The sequence below is a fragment of the Cervus elaphus genome, chromosome 10, assembly GCF_910594005.1.
Source record: "Cervus elaphus chromosome 10, mCerEla1.1, whole genome shotgun sequence".
In the NCBI taxonomy this organism is placed as follows: Eukaryota; Metazoa; Chordata; class Mammalia; order Artiodactyla; family Cervidae; genus Cervus; species Cervus elaphus.
The window spans coordinates 39,912,787-39,924,770 of record NC_057824.1 but is presented as its reverse complement, the minus strand read 5'-3'; the positions used below and the strand labels follow the sequence as shown (position 1 = coordinate 39,924,770).

The following is an 11,984-nucleotide window of genomic DNA, read 5'->3' as shown; positions in this document are numbered from 1 at the left end:
GTGTGGGACAATCTATATACCTTTTTTCTGCCAACATGTAAGTTTCCAAACCTACAGAGGCTGAAAGAACTTGCACAATGAGTACTATTGTATGCACCACCTGGCTTCTACAATGAATGTTTTGCTGTTTGCTTTGTCATGCAGCCAACCTTCCATGCACATCTAACCTTTCCTTAGTTCAACTTATTTTTGTGATGTATTTCAAAGAAAGAGGGTGACTACAAAAAAACCTCCCTCTAAATGCTTCAGCATGCACAGTTTTACCTAGAATCTAGTCTTGTTTACAGTCCCTTTTCAAGGTTATTTACATACAGTAAAATGCACAAATCTGTTACATATTTTCAAAGTAACTGAGGTTGACTTTGCAGTATTTCCCACTCTTCATTTTTTTTTTTCATTTATTTTTGTTAGTTGGAGGCTAATTACTTCACAACATTGCCGTGGGTTTTGTCATACATTGACATGAATCAGCCATGGAGTTACATGCATTCCCCATCCAGATCCCCCCTCCCACCTCCCTCTCCACCCGATTCCTCTGGGTCTTCCCAGTGCACCAGGCCCGAGCACTTGTCTCATGCATCCCACCTGGGCTGGTGATCTGTTTCACTATAGATAATATACATGCTGTTCTTTCGAAACATCCCACCCTCACCTTCTCCCACAGAGTTCAAAAGTCTGTTCTGTACTTCTGTGTCTCTTTTTCTGTTTTGCATATAGGGTTATCATTACCATCTTTCTAAAAAATATGGAACGCTTCACGAATTTGCATGTCATCCTTGCGCAGGGGCCATGCTAATCTTCTCTGTATCGTTCCAATTTTAGTATATGTGCTGCCGAAGCGAGCACCCCACTCTTCATTATTACTGTCTCCACCATATTTGCTATACCTGTGCATAACAATACTTTATTAAGATTTTTTCTTAAAGCAATTAACTTTTAATAAAATTTGGTTATTTTAAAGAAAAACAATGTTACTATTAAAATGATGAGTTTGCAATGTTTGTTATCTATATAGTTTTTCAAGAATGTGTTAAAATATATAGCTAGTGGAATGTAAAACGAACATTCAAGTACCCTCTGAGACTACCCCATCTCTATCAGTGATGTTTTTGGCCCACATTCAGGGAAAATGCTGACTTGGTGGTTGACAGCATGGGCTTTGGAGGTGGAGAAACCTGGTTTTGGGGTCCCAAATCTGCTATCCAGTAGTTCTAAAATCTTGTGCAAATCTCTTCATCTCTCTGAACCTCAGTCTCTTGATCTGTCAAATGTTAATAAGACCAACACATCATCAAGTGGCTGTGGAAATTACATGAGCCCCTGGGAAAGCATGGCACTCAGTTAATGTTGGCTTAGATCATGTTGTGGGTTTTTTTTTTTTTTTCATGTTGTGGTTTGACTCTACCTTTCATCTTGTCTTATTTCAGTGGTTCTCAAATTTTATAGTGTGCACCATGTTGTTCAGTCGCTAAATCAGTGTCGGACTCTTTGCGACCCCATGGACTACAGCACGCCTGGCCTCTCTGTCCCTCACTATCCTGGAGTTTGCCCAAGTTCATGTCCATTGAGTCGGTGATGCTATCCAGTTATCTCATCCTGTGCTGACCTCTTCTTTTGCCTTCAGTCTTTCCCAGCATCAGGGTCTTTTCCAATGAGTGTGCACCATAAGGCTTGTTGACATACAGATGGCTGAATTCATATCCAAAATATGTAAAGAAATAATACAATCCAGTAGCAAAAAAAAAAAAAAGATAATCCAATTTAAAGTGGGCAAAGGAACTGAATAGATATTTCTCCAAAGAAATATGAAAGGTTAACAGGTCAACAGGTACTTGAAAAGATGCTCAACATCACTAGTCATGGGAGTTCCCTGGTGGCCTAGTGGTTAGGATTCCTGGCTTTTAGTGCTGTGGCCTGAGTTCAGACTCTGGTCAGGGAACTGAAATCCCGCAAGCCGAGTGGGGTGGCCAAAACAAAACAAAAAAACCACTAGTCATTAGGGGAATGCAAATCAAAACCACAGTAACATGTCACTTCACACCTCTTAGAATAGCCATCCTCAAAAAGACCAGAGATAACAAACGTTGGCAAGGATGAATAGTAAAAGAACCCTTGGGCATTGGTGGGATTGTAAATTTGCGCAGCCACTATGGAAAATGGTAAGAAGATCATCAAAAAATTAAAAGAACTACCATATGATGCAGCAATTCCACTTCTGGGAATATATCTAAAGGAAATGAAAGCACTAATTTGAAAAGATATCTGGACTTCCCTGGTGACTCAGTGGATAAGAATTTGCCTGCCAATGCAGGGGATACAGGTTCAATCCCTGGTCTGGAAAGACTCTACATGCTGTGGAGCAAGTAAGCCTGAGTGCCACAACTACTGAACCCACTCATTCTAGAGCCGGTGCACCTCAAGGAAGAGTAGCCTAGCTCACTGCAAGTAGAAAAAGCAACGAAGACCGAGTGAAACCAAAAATAAATAAAAAATTTTTAAAAGAAAAGATACCTGCACCCCTATGTTCATAGCAGTGTTATTTACAATAGCCAAGACATGGAAACAACCTAAGTATCCACTGATGGGTAAGTGGATGAAGAAGTTGTGGCAAAAAAATACACACACGAATTCTACCATTTGCAGCTACACGGATGAAGCTTGAAGGCATTACGCTAGGTGAATGAGATTGACAGCAAAAGACAAATACTGTAGGATTTCATTTACATGTGGAATTTAAAAAAAAAAAACTTTTTTTCTTTTGTCTGCTGCCCTTTGTGGCTTGTGGGATCTTAGTTCCCCATCCAGGATTAAACCTGAACCACATCAATGAAAGGGCTAATTTATGATCCATGAACATGGGATGTCCTTCACTTATTTATTAATGAAAGTGTTAGTCATTCAGTAATGTTTGACTCTTTGCGACCCCATGGACTATAGTCTGCCAGGCACCTCTGTCTATGGAATGCTCCAGGCAAGAATACTTGAGTGGGTTGCCATTTCCTTCTCCATGGGGTCTTCCCGACCCAGGGATTGAACCTGGGTCTCCTGCATTGCAGGCAGATTGTTTACAGTCTGAGCCACCAGGGAAGCCTGATCTTCTTTATTTTCTTTCAACAACGTTTTGTTGCTTTCATCGTACACATTTTGTATCTCTTTTGTTAAATTTATGCCTAGGGATGTCCCTGGTGGTCTAGTGATAAGTAGTCTGCTTTCCAATGCAGGGGACACAGGTTTGATCCCTGGTCTCAGAACTAGAATCCCATATGCTGCAGGCCAACTACGTCTGCCCGCTGCAGTGAAGACCCAGCACAGCAAAAAAAAAAAAGATAAAATTTTGCCTAAATATTTTACTGTTGTTGGTGCTTTTGTACATGGAATTACTGTCCTAATTTCCTTTCTGGGTTTTTCATTGCAAGTGTCTAAAAATACAATTGATTTTTGTCCATTGATCTTTTTACCCTCCAACCCTGCTGAATTTATTAGTTCAAATAGGTTTTTGTAGAGTCCTTAGGATTTTCTATATACAAGATTATGTTCTCCGCAAACCTTCCTAATCTGAATGCCTTTTGTTTCACTTTCTGATCTAATTGCACTGGCTAGAACCTCTAGTACAACGTTGAATAGAAATGACAACAGTGGACACTCTTGTCTTGTTCCTGATCTTAGGGGAAAGCTTTCAGTCTTTTTTCATTAAGTATGATATTATCTGTGAATTTTTTATGGCTGCCTTTTATTATATTGAAGAAGTTCCCTTCTATGCCTACTCTGTTAGGTGTTTTGATCATGAAGGGGTGAAAAATGTTGTCAAATGCTTTTTTTTTTTTTCATTTATTGAGATGATCATGTGGTTTTTATTTTTTTATTATTATTATTTTTTTGATCATGTGGTTTTTAATTAAAACTGACTTTGCGAGACTTCCCTGGTGATCCAGTGGCTAAGACTCCATGCTCCCAATGCAGGGGGCCTGGGTTCAATCCCTGATCAGGGAACTGGAGCCCACAACTAAGAGTTTGCCATAACTAAAGGTCCCATGTGTCACAACTTAGACCCTCTGCAGCCAGATAAAAATAACTTAAAAAAAAACAACAAAAAACCTGACTGCATTTCTGAGAAAATCCCACTTGGTTATGGTTAATGGTTTATGTATGAGATTTTCTAGTAATTTGCTGAGGACTTTTATGCCATCATTCATGACAGAAATTGGTCTGTAATTTCCTTTTCTTGTGTCATTTTTGTTTGGTTTTAATATCTGGTCAATGTAGACCTCAGAGTATGAGTTGAGAAGTATTCCCTCTTCTATTTTGAAGGAAGAGTCTGTGAAGAACTCGTGTTAATTCTTTAAATATTTGTAGAGCTAGCTAGTGAAACCATGTGGATCTGGGCTTTTCTCTGTGGGTCATTTTTGCTTTTTTGTTATTGTTCTGTCGTGTCCAATTCTTTGCGACCGTATAGATGACAGCATGCCAGGCTTCCTTGTCCTTCACTGTCTCCTGGAGTTTTTGCTACATGTGGCTTTTAAGCAGTTGAAATGTGGTTAGTATGACTGAGAAACTGAATTTTAATTTCATTTAATACTAATGAGTTAAGTTAAATAAACCATAGATGGTTGTTCTTATAGAATAGGTCTTGAACAGTGGTAGTCAGTGGGGTGGTACTGCCCCCTATGGTCATTTTGGTAGTTTGTGGGATTTTGAATCCTATCGTAAATGGGGCAGAGAGCCTATGAGAAGCTGAGGGCCAAGCCATCCTACTGTGTACAACATGGTCCTGTGTGAAGAGTAATTTTCCTATGCCTGAGTGACTTTTCAGTGTCTCCCTCAAGATATCTAGCTCCACTTTACATGTGAACCCAGAGTATATCTTGCTTAGTTTTAATATACATGAATTTTCCAGGATCTCAAGTATCATGTTCATGGAAGGAAGACTGTATTTTGTTTTGTTTGAACATTTATCAAGAGCTTGTTGCTATGTTTGAAAAATCCCCTTAGTAAAGGGAATACCCATTGCCTCATTCACTGTGAGTCTAAGTATATATAAAAATGCTAAGTATACATATGCATCCTTATTTCAAAATGTCAAACATGAAGGAGGAAATTCAACATTTGTTCATATGATAATTCTGCCTTCATAAATCCAAACAATGTCACTGCAAATAGGTACAATTTTCTATTTCTTTTGTATCTTCTAAGGAACTGTCTCAACATTTACATACTTAAATACATATTTTTAAAAAATTATTTATTTAGCTGTGCTGGGTCTTAATTGTGGCCTGCAAACTCTTAGTTGCAGCATGTGAGATCTAGCTCCCTGACCAGGGATTGAACTCAGGGCCCCTGCATTAGGAACCCTGAATCATAGCCACTGGACCACCAAGGAAGTCCCCAAATACATATTTTTAATGAAACTTTCCCCCTATTTTTCCTTTATAAACACACTTAGAACATAGCAGTATTTACTGAAGCTGGATGTATGCTTACTCTATGACTCAGTTATCCGACCCAAGAGGATAAGTATTTATGTCCACAAAAAGACTCATATCAAAATGTTGATAAAAGCTCTATTCATAATAGCCTGAGACTGGAAACAGCGCAAATCAATAGGCAAATTAATACATCACAAATTAATTGTGACGTAGTCACAGTTGAAGAATATTCAACAATCAAAAAAGAAGGAAATTCTGGTTTATGTAACAACATGGATGAATCTTATAGGCTTCTGAAAGCAGCTAGACACAAAAAGAGAACATACCTTCTAATTCTATGTTTACATGAAACTCAAGAAAAGGCAAAACTAATAGGTTATGGTAGAAGTCAAAGCAGTTGGTCCACTCAGCTGTATGTGTCTTCATTAATAATAATAATCATTGTCTTTCAGCAATAATAATGAAAAGAACACATTACTGAACACTCAGTCGCTCGGTTGTGTCCAACTCTTTGAGACCCTGTGGACTGTAGCCCGTCAGGCTCCTTTGTCCTTGAGGATTCTCCAGGCAAGAATACTGGAGTGGGCTGCCATGCCCTTCTCCAGGGTGTTCTTCCCAAACCAGGGATCGAACTTAGGTCTCCCGCATTGCAGGCAGATTCTTTACCGTTCGAGCCATCAGGGAAGCCCTTATTGAACACATGCTATTGGAAATTCACTGAGGGGGCAACTAAGACACACACAGAGACACTATCCCTAACTTCAAGGAGCTCAGCCCGGTGGCTATTTGGGAAAATAAAACACACACAAAGTAAAACAGTGTGTGTCGGAAGGTTATATTATCTATACATTTCATAAAATGTTTCAAGATATTTGTTTTGAAAGTGGCTCTGCCAGAGCTGAGACCTCGGTGGCCAGAGTTGAGTGAGTAAGCATGGTACCCAGGGTCTAGCCCCAGAGAGGAGTCTTAACACCATCCTCCGCCTCTGTTGTCTGCCTCCTCCCAGTCTACCCCTCTTCCAAACCATGATGTATTCTACTGTAGTCAATATTAGAAAATAAGACATGTTCAGAAGAGTCTTCTGTGGCCTCTAAATTAAGGGACCTAATTTTCAAGACCTCACTCTGTCACTAGCTTAACCATTACCTGCCCTTTCAGAGTCTTGGTTTTTCTCATCTGTAAAATGAGGTTAGTAAAAGCAGTTTTTCCTGCCTACCTACAAGCTTGTTATGAGTTTCAAATGCTTTTATGCATTTGAAATTGCGATTCAAGTGCCAGTAAAGATTATCATCTTTCTGCTTACTGGTTGCATTATTACAGGGACTGAGAGAGAAGCAATTTACTAAGGGCCATGTGATACCCACAATGGATGGGAGATTCCAGACTGCTCAAAGTTCCTCCAGGGTGTGCTTCTTGTTCTGGAACCATCAAAGACCACAAAAAAAAAAAAAAAACCAAAACAAAACACCTAGGCATTAATGAAATTCATCCATTAAAAACATTCATGTTCAGCTTGGCTCCACTTAAGGAAACTAGTTACACTCAAGGAAGACATTCTTGGGTTTTTTATTCTGCTGCCCTCATTCCCATCCATCTTACTCACAAGACCAAGTTGTGGCAACAACTCAAAAATTGTTAGGATCTAGCTCTAAAACAGCCAACCTCCCAATAGTTCAGATGACTGTGAAATAATATTTGAGTTAAAATATAGGCTAGCAGTGTGATCCTGGGCAAGTCACTCGGCCTCTTAGGACATCAATAGCCTCTTCTCTAAAGTTGGAATGGGGGGTTCCCTGGTGGTCCAGTGGTTAGGGTGCCACTCTTCCACTGCAGGGAGTGTGGGCTCGGTCTCTGGTTGGGGAACTAAGACCCCACAAGCCATGTGATGTGGGAAAAAAAAAAAGTTGGGATGATCACACTTGCCTGGGACTTCCCTGGCCATCCAGTTGTTGAGACTCTGCCTTCCCGTCAGGGGGTGCAGGTTCCATCCCTGGTTGGGGAACTAGGATCCCAAATGCCTTGTGGCCAAAAAGCCAAATCACAAATGAGAAGCGGTATTGTAACAAATTCAGTAAAGGCTTTAAAAAAAATCTCCTTCAGTCACTAAGGCATGTCCAACTCTGTGACCCGATGGACTGTAGCCATGAGGCTCCTCTGTCCATGGGATTCTCCAGGCAAGGATACTGGAGTGAGTTGCCATTGCTTTCAGTGATACGATAGTCTGCCATTAAAAAGAATAAGCAGGAGGGAGGGATAAATTTGGAATCTGGAATTAACAGATATGCACTACTGTATATAGAGAAACAACCAGGACCTACCATATAGCACAGGGCTCTATGTTCAATGTCTTGTAATAATCTATAGTCGAAAGGAATCTGAAAGACTACATAGTTACATGTATAACTGAACCACTTTGCTGGACACCTGAAACGCTGTAAGTCAACTATACTTGAATTAAATAAAAATTTTAAAAAAGAACGAGAGATCCATAAGCATTATAGAATGTGCTGCAAGATATATGAACAATGAAATAAGATGCAGAAGAGAACATAAAGTATGACAGGACTTGTGTAAGATAAGGGGTGGGGTATACATATACATACATATATATATACACACTCCATGTCTCTCTCTAGGTAGACAGATAGATGATCATAGATAGATAAATTATCAACAGATCTATCAACCTTTCTCTATACTTAGGCGTAGATATGTAAAAAGACATAGATATGCGACCCCATAGACTGTAGCCCACCAGGTTCCTCTGTCCATGGAATTCTCTAGGCAAGAATACTGGAGTGGGTAGCTGTTCCCTTATCCAGGGGATCTTCCCAACCCAGGGATCGAACCCAGGTGCCCCACATTGCAGGCGGATTCTTTACCATCTGAGCCACCTGGGAAGCCCAGATAAATGAATGCTCATGTATAAAGCTTTTATTGATAAGGATATATAACCAGAAACAGATATCCAGTATCACATGTAGATATCTAAGAGATAGATCTTTACATAATCCTTATACATATACATACATCCATATATCTGTATCGTTTTATGTATCTATATCTATATATAGAGAGAGATATCTGGAAGATTACATTGTAAACTGATCATTATATTTGCTGCTAGGGAAAGAAGTTAAGGAACTGGAAATTGGGGTGAGAAAGAGATTTTTTTCCCCTCTGTATATTCTTTTGTAGGGCTTCCCAGGTGGTGCAGTGGTAAAGAATCCACCTGCCAATGCAGAAAACGCAGAAGACATGGGTTTAATTCCTGGGTTGGGAAGATCCCCTGGAGTAGGAAGTAGCAACCCACCCCAGAATTCTTGCCTGGAAAAGTCCATGGGTAGAGGAGTCAAGTGGGCTACAGTCCACGGAGCTGCAAAGAGTTGGACATGACGGAGCACATATTCTTTTGTATCATCTACATTTTGTAATCATATACGAGTAGTACTTTCAAATAAAGAGAGATGATCCTGTAAAAGATCCTGGAATGGTAGATGCTTCAAAGAAATTTGTGAATGTTCAGTGAACCTTGTTCATTTAACTGGGATGTCCCAAATGTATTTTTTTCTTTAAAAATATAATTGAGTCACAGCAATATGTGGTATGTGGTATCTTATTAAGTTTTGACAGTGCTTAGTGGATTGTGGGTACATAGATGTTCATTAAAACAATCTTTATTCTTATCTCTATGTTTTAAATATTTCACACACAAAAAAACCTTAAGCGTACTCAGTCGTGACAGGAGGGAGATTACGAGAAGGGAGTATGGGGGGGATTCTGATCTTCTTTTTCTTGATGTGGGCATACAGGTGTGTTTGCTTCGTGGAAATGCATCAGGCTGTGCACTTATGATTTGTCACTCGTCTGAATCTGTGCTACAGGTCAATAAAAATTCTACTAAAAAAGCCCCCTCCCTGTTAAATTGAAAATTTTCATAATGACTTAGTAAAGGATGAGTAAAAAATAAAGAGTTTGGATATGATTTTTTTTTCTTTGCACATGATCAGGGTCTTGGGAGTAACGAGAAACCACTCTAAAATCAGTAGCTTTACTTTAGTCTGAATTTGCATTTCTTCATCTTCAGTGACAGTGATCTTCAAATCACTCAGCCTCCTTTACCCTTTATTCAAGCTCCCTTGGCAATTTCAGTGTATTCCCTTTCTGTTTTTGGAGGTGAAGAGGTTTGAGATCTGTGGAGAGAGAGGGAGGGAGAGAAAAAAGAAGAGAGAAAGAGAGAAAGGAAAAGGGAGAAGGTGGAAGAAGAAAGGGGTGACAGGCCAGGATGTGTGGAAAGGCCCTGCCACATTCTAACCCCGATACACCAGCTGTTGAATGTGCTTTGAACTGCTCTGTCTCTAGGGTTTTGTTCAGCTCTTTCCTTTACCTAAAGTGACCTCCTCCTTTCCCCAGTTCCATTCAGTGACTCCGTCATGTCCAACTCTTTGCGATCCCATGGACTGCAGCACGCCAGGCTTCCCTGTTCATCACCAACTCCCGGAGCTTGTTCAAACTCATGTCCATCGAGTCGGTGATGCCATCCAACCATCTCATCCTCTGTTGTCCCCTTCTCCTCCTGCCTTCAATCTTTCCCAGCATCAGGGTCTTTTCCAGTGAGTCAGTTCTTCATATCAGGTGGCCAAAGTATTGGAGCTTCAGCTTCAGCATCAGTCCTTCCAATGAATATTCAGGACTGACTGATTTCCTTTAGAATCGACTGGTTGGATTTCCTTGTTGTCCAAGGGATTCTCAAGAGTCTTCTCCAACACCAGAGATCCAAAGCATCAATTCTTCAGCATTCAGCTTTCTTTATGGTCCAACTCTCACATCCATACATGACTACTAGAAAAACCATAGCTTTGACTAGATGGACCTTTGTCAGCAAAGTAATGTCTCTGCTTTTTAATATGCTGTCTAGGTTGGTCATAGCTTTTCTTCCAAGGAGCAAGCATATTTTAATTTCATAGCTGCAGTCACCATCTGCAGTGATTTTGGAGCCCAAGGAAATAAAGTCTGTCACTGTTTTCATTGTTTCACCATCTATTTGCCATGAAGTGATGGGACCAGATGCCATGATCTTCATTTTTTTTTTTTTTGATCTTCATTTTTTTAATGTTGAATTTTAAGCCAGCTTTTTCACTCTCCTCTTTCACTTTCATCAAGAGGTTCTTTAGTTCCTCTTTGCTTTCTGCCATAAGGGTGGTGTCATCTGTGTATCTGAGGTTATTGATATTTCTCCCAGCAATCTTGATTCCAGCTTGTGCTTCATCCAGCCCAGCATTTCTCATGATGTACTCTGCATATAAGTTAAATAAACAGGGTGACAATATACAGCCTTGATGTATTCCTTTCCCAATTTGGAACCAGTCTGTTGTTCCATGTCCAGTTCTAACTGTTGCTTCTTGACCTGCATACAGATTTCTCAGGAGGCAGGTAAGGTGGTCTAGTATTCCCATCTCTTAAAGAATTTTCCACAGTTTGTTGTGATCCACACAGTCAAAGGCTTTGGCATAGTCACTAAAACAGAAGTAGATATTTTTCTGGAACTCTCTTGCTTTTTCAATGATCCAGAGGACGTTGGCAATTTGATCTCTGGTTCCTCTGCCTTTTCTAAATCCGGCTTGATGTCTGGAAGTTCTCAGTTCATGTACTGTTGAAGCCTAACTTGGATAATTTTGAGCATTATTTTGCTAGCATGTGAGATGAGTGCAATTGTGCGGTAGTTTGAACATTCTTTGACATTGCCTTTCTTTGAGATTGGAATGAAAACTGACTTTTTCCAGTCCTGTGGCCACTGCTGAGTTTTCCAAATTTGCTGGCATATTGAGTGCAGCACTTTCACAGTATAATCTTTTAGGATTTGAAATAGCTCAACTGGAATTCCATCACCTCCACTAGCTTTATTTGTAGTGACGCTTCCTAAGGCCCACTTAACTTCACACTCCAACAACACATTCCAACGCTCTAAGATGTCTGGCTCTAGGTGAGTGATCTTACCATCGTGGTTATCTGGGTCATGAAGATCTTTTTTGTATAGTTCTGTGTATTCTTGCCACCACTTCTTAACATCTTCTGCTTCTGTTAGGTCCATATCGTTTCTGTCCTTTATTGTGACCATCTTTGCATGAAATGTTCCCTTGGTAGCTATAATTTTCTTGAAGAGATCTCTAGTCTTTCCCATTCTATTGTTTTCCTCTATTTCTTTGCATTGATCACTGAGGAAGGCTTTCTTATCTCTCCTTGCTATTCTTTGGAACTCTGCATTCAGATGGGTGTATCTTTTCTTTTCTCCTTTGTCTTTAGCTTCTCTCCTTTTCTCAGCTATTTGTAAGGCCTCCTCAGACAACCATTTTGCCTTTTGGCATTTCTTTTTCCCGGGGATGGTCTTGATCACTGCCTCCTGTACAATGTCATGAACCTCTGTTCATAGTTCTCTCAGGCACTCTATCTAATCCCTTGAATCTATTTGTCACTTCCACTGTTTAATCCTAAGGGAGTTGATTTAGGTCATACCTGAACAGTCTAGTGGTTTTCTCTACTTTCTTCAATTTAAGTCTGAAT

The 11,984-nt window shown here is 40.0% G+C and overlaps 1 non-coding gene across 1 annotated transcript; it reads right to left on the bottom strand.

The window, feature by feature from the left end:
- Positions 1-739: 739 nt before the first annotated feature.
- On the bottom strand, positions 740-846 carry LOC122702382. The gene has a single exon (XR_006343242.1). It is a non-coding gene; the product is annotated as a U6 spliceosomal RNA (small nuclear RNA).
- Between the last annotated feature and the right edge of the window lie 11,138 nt (positions 847-11,984).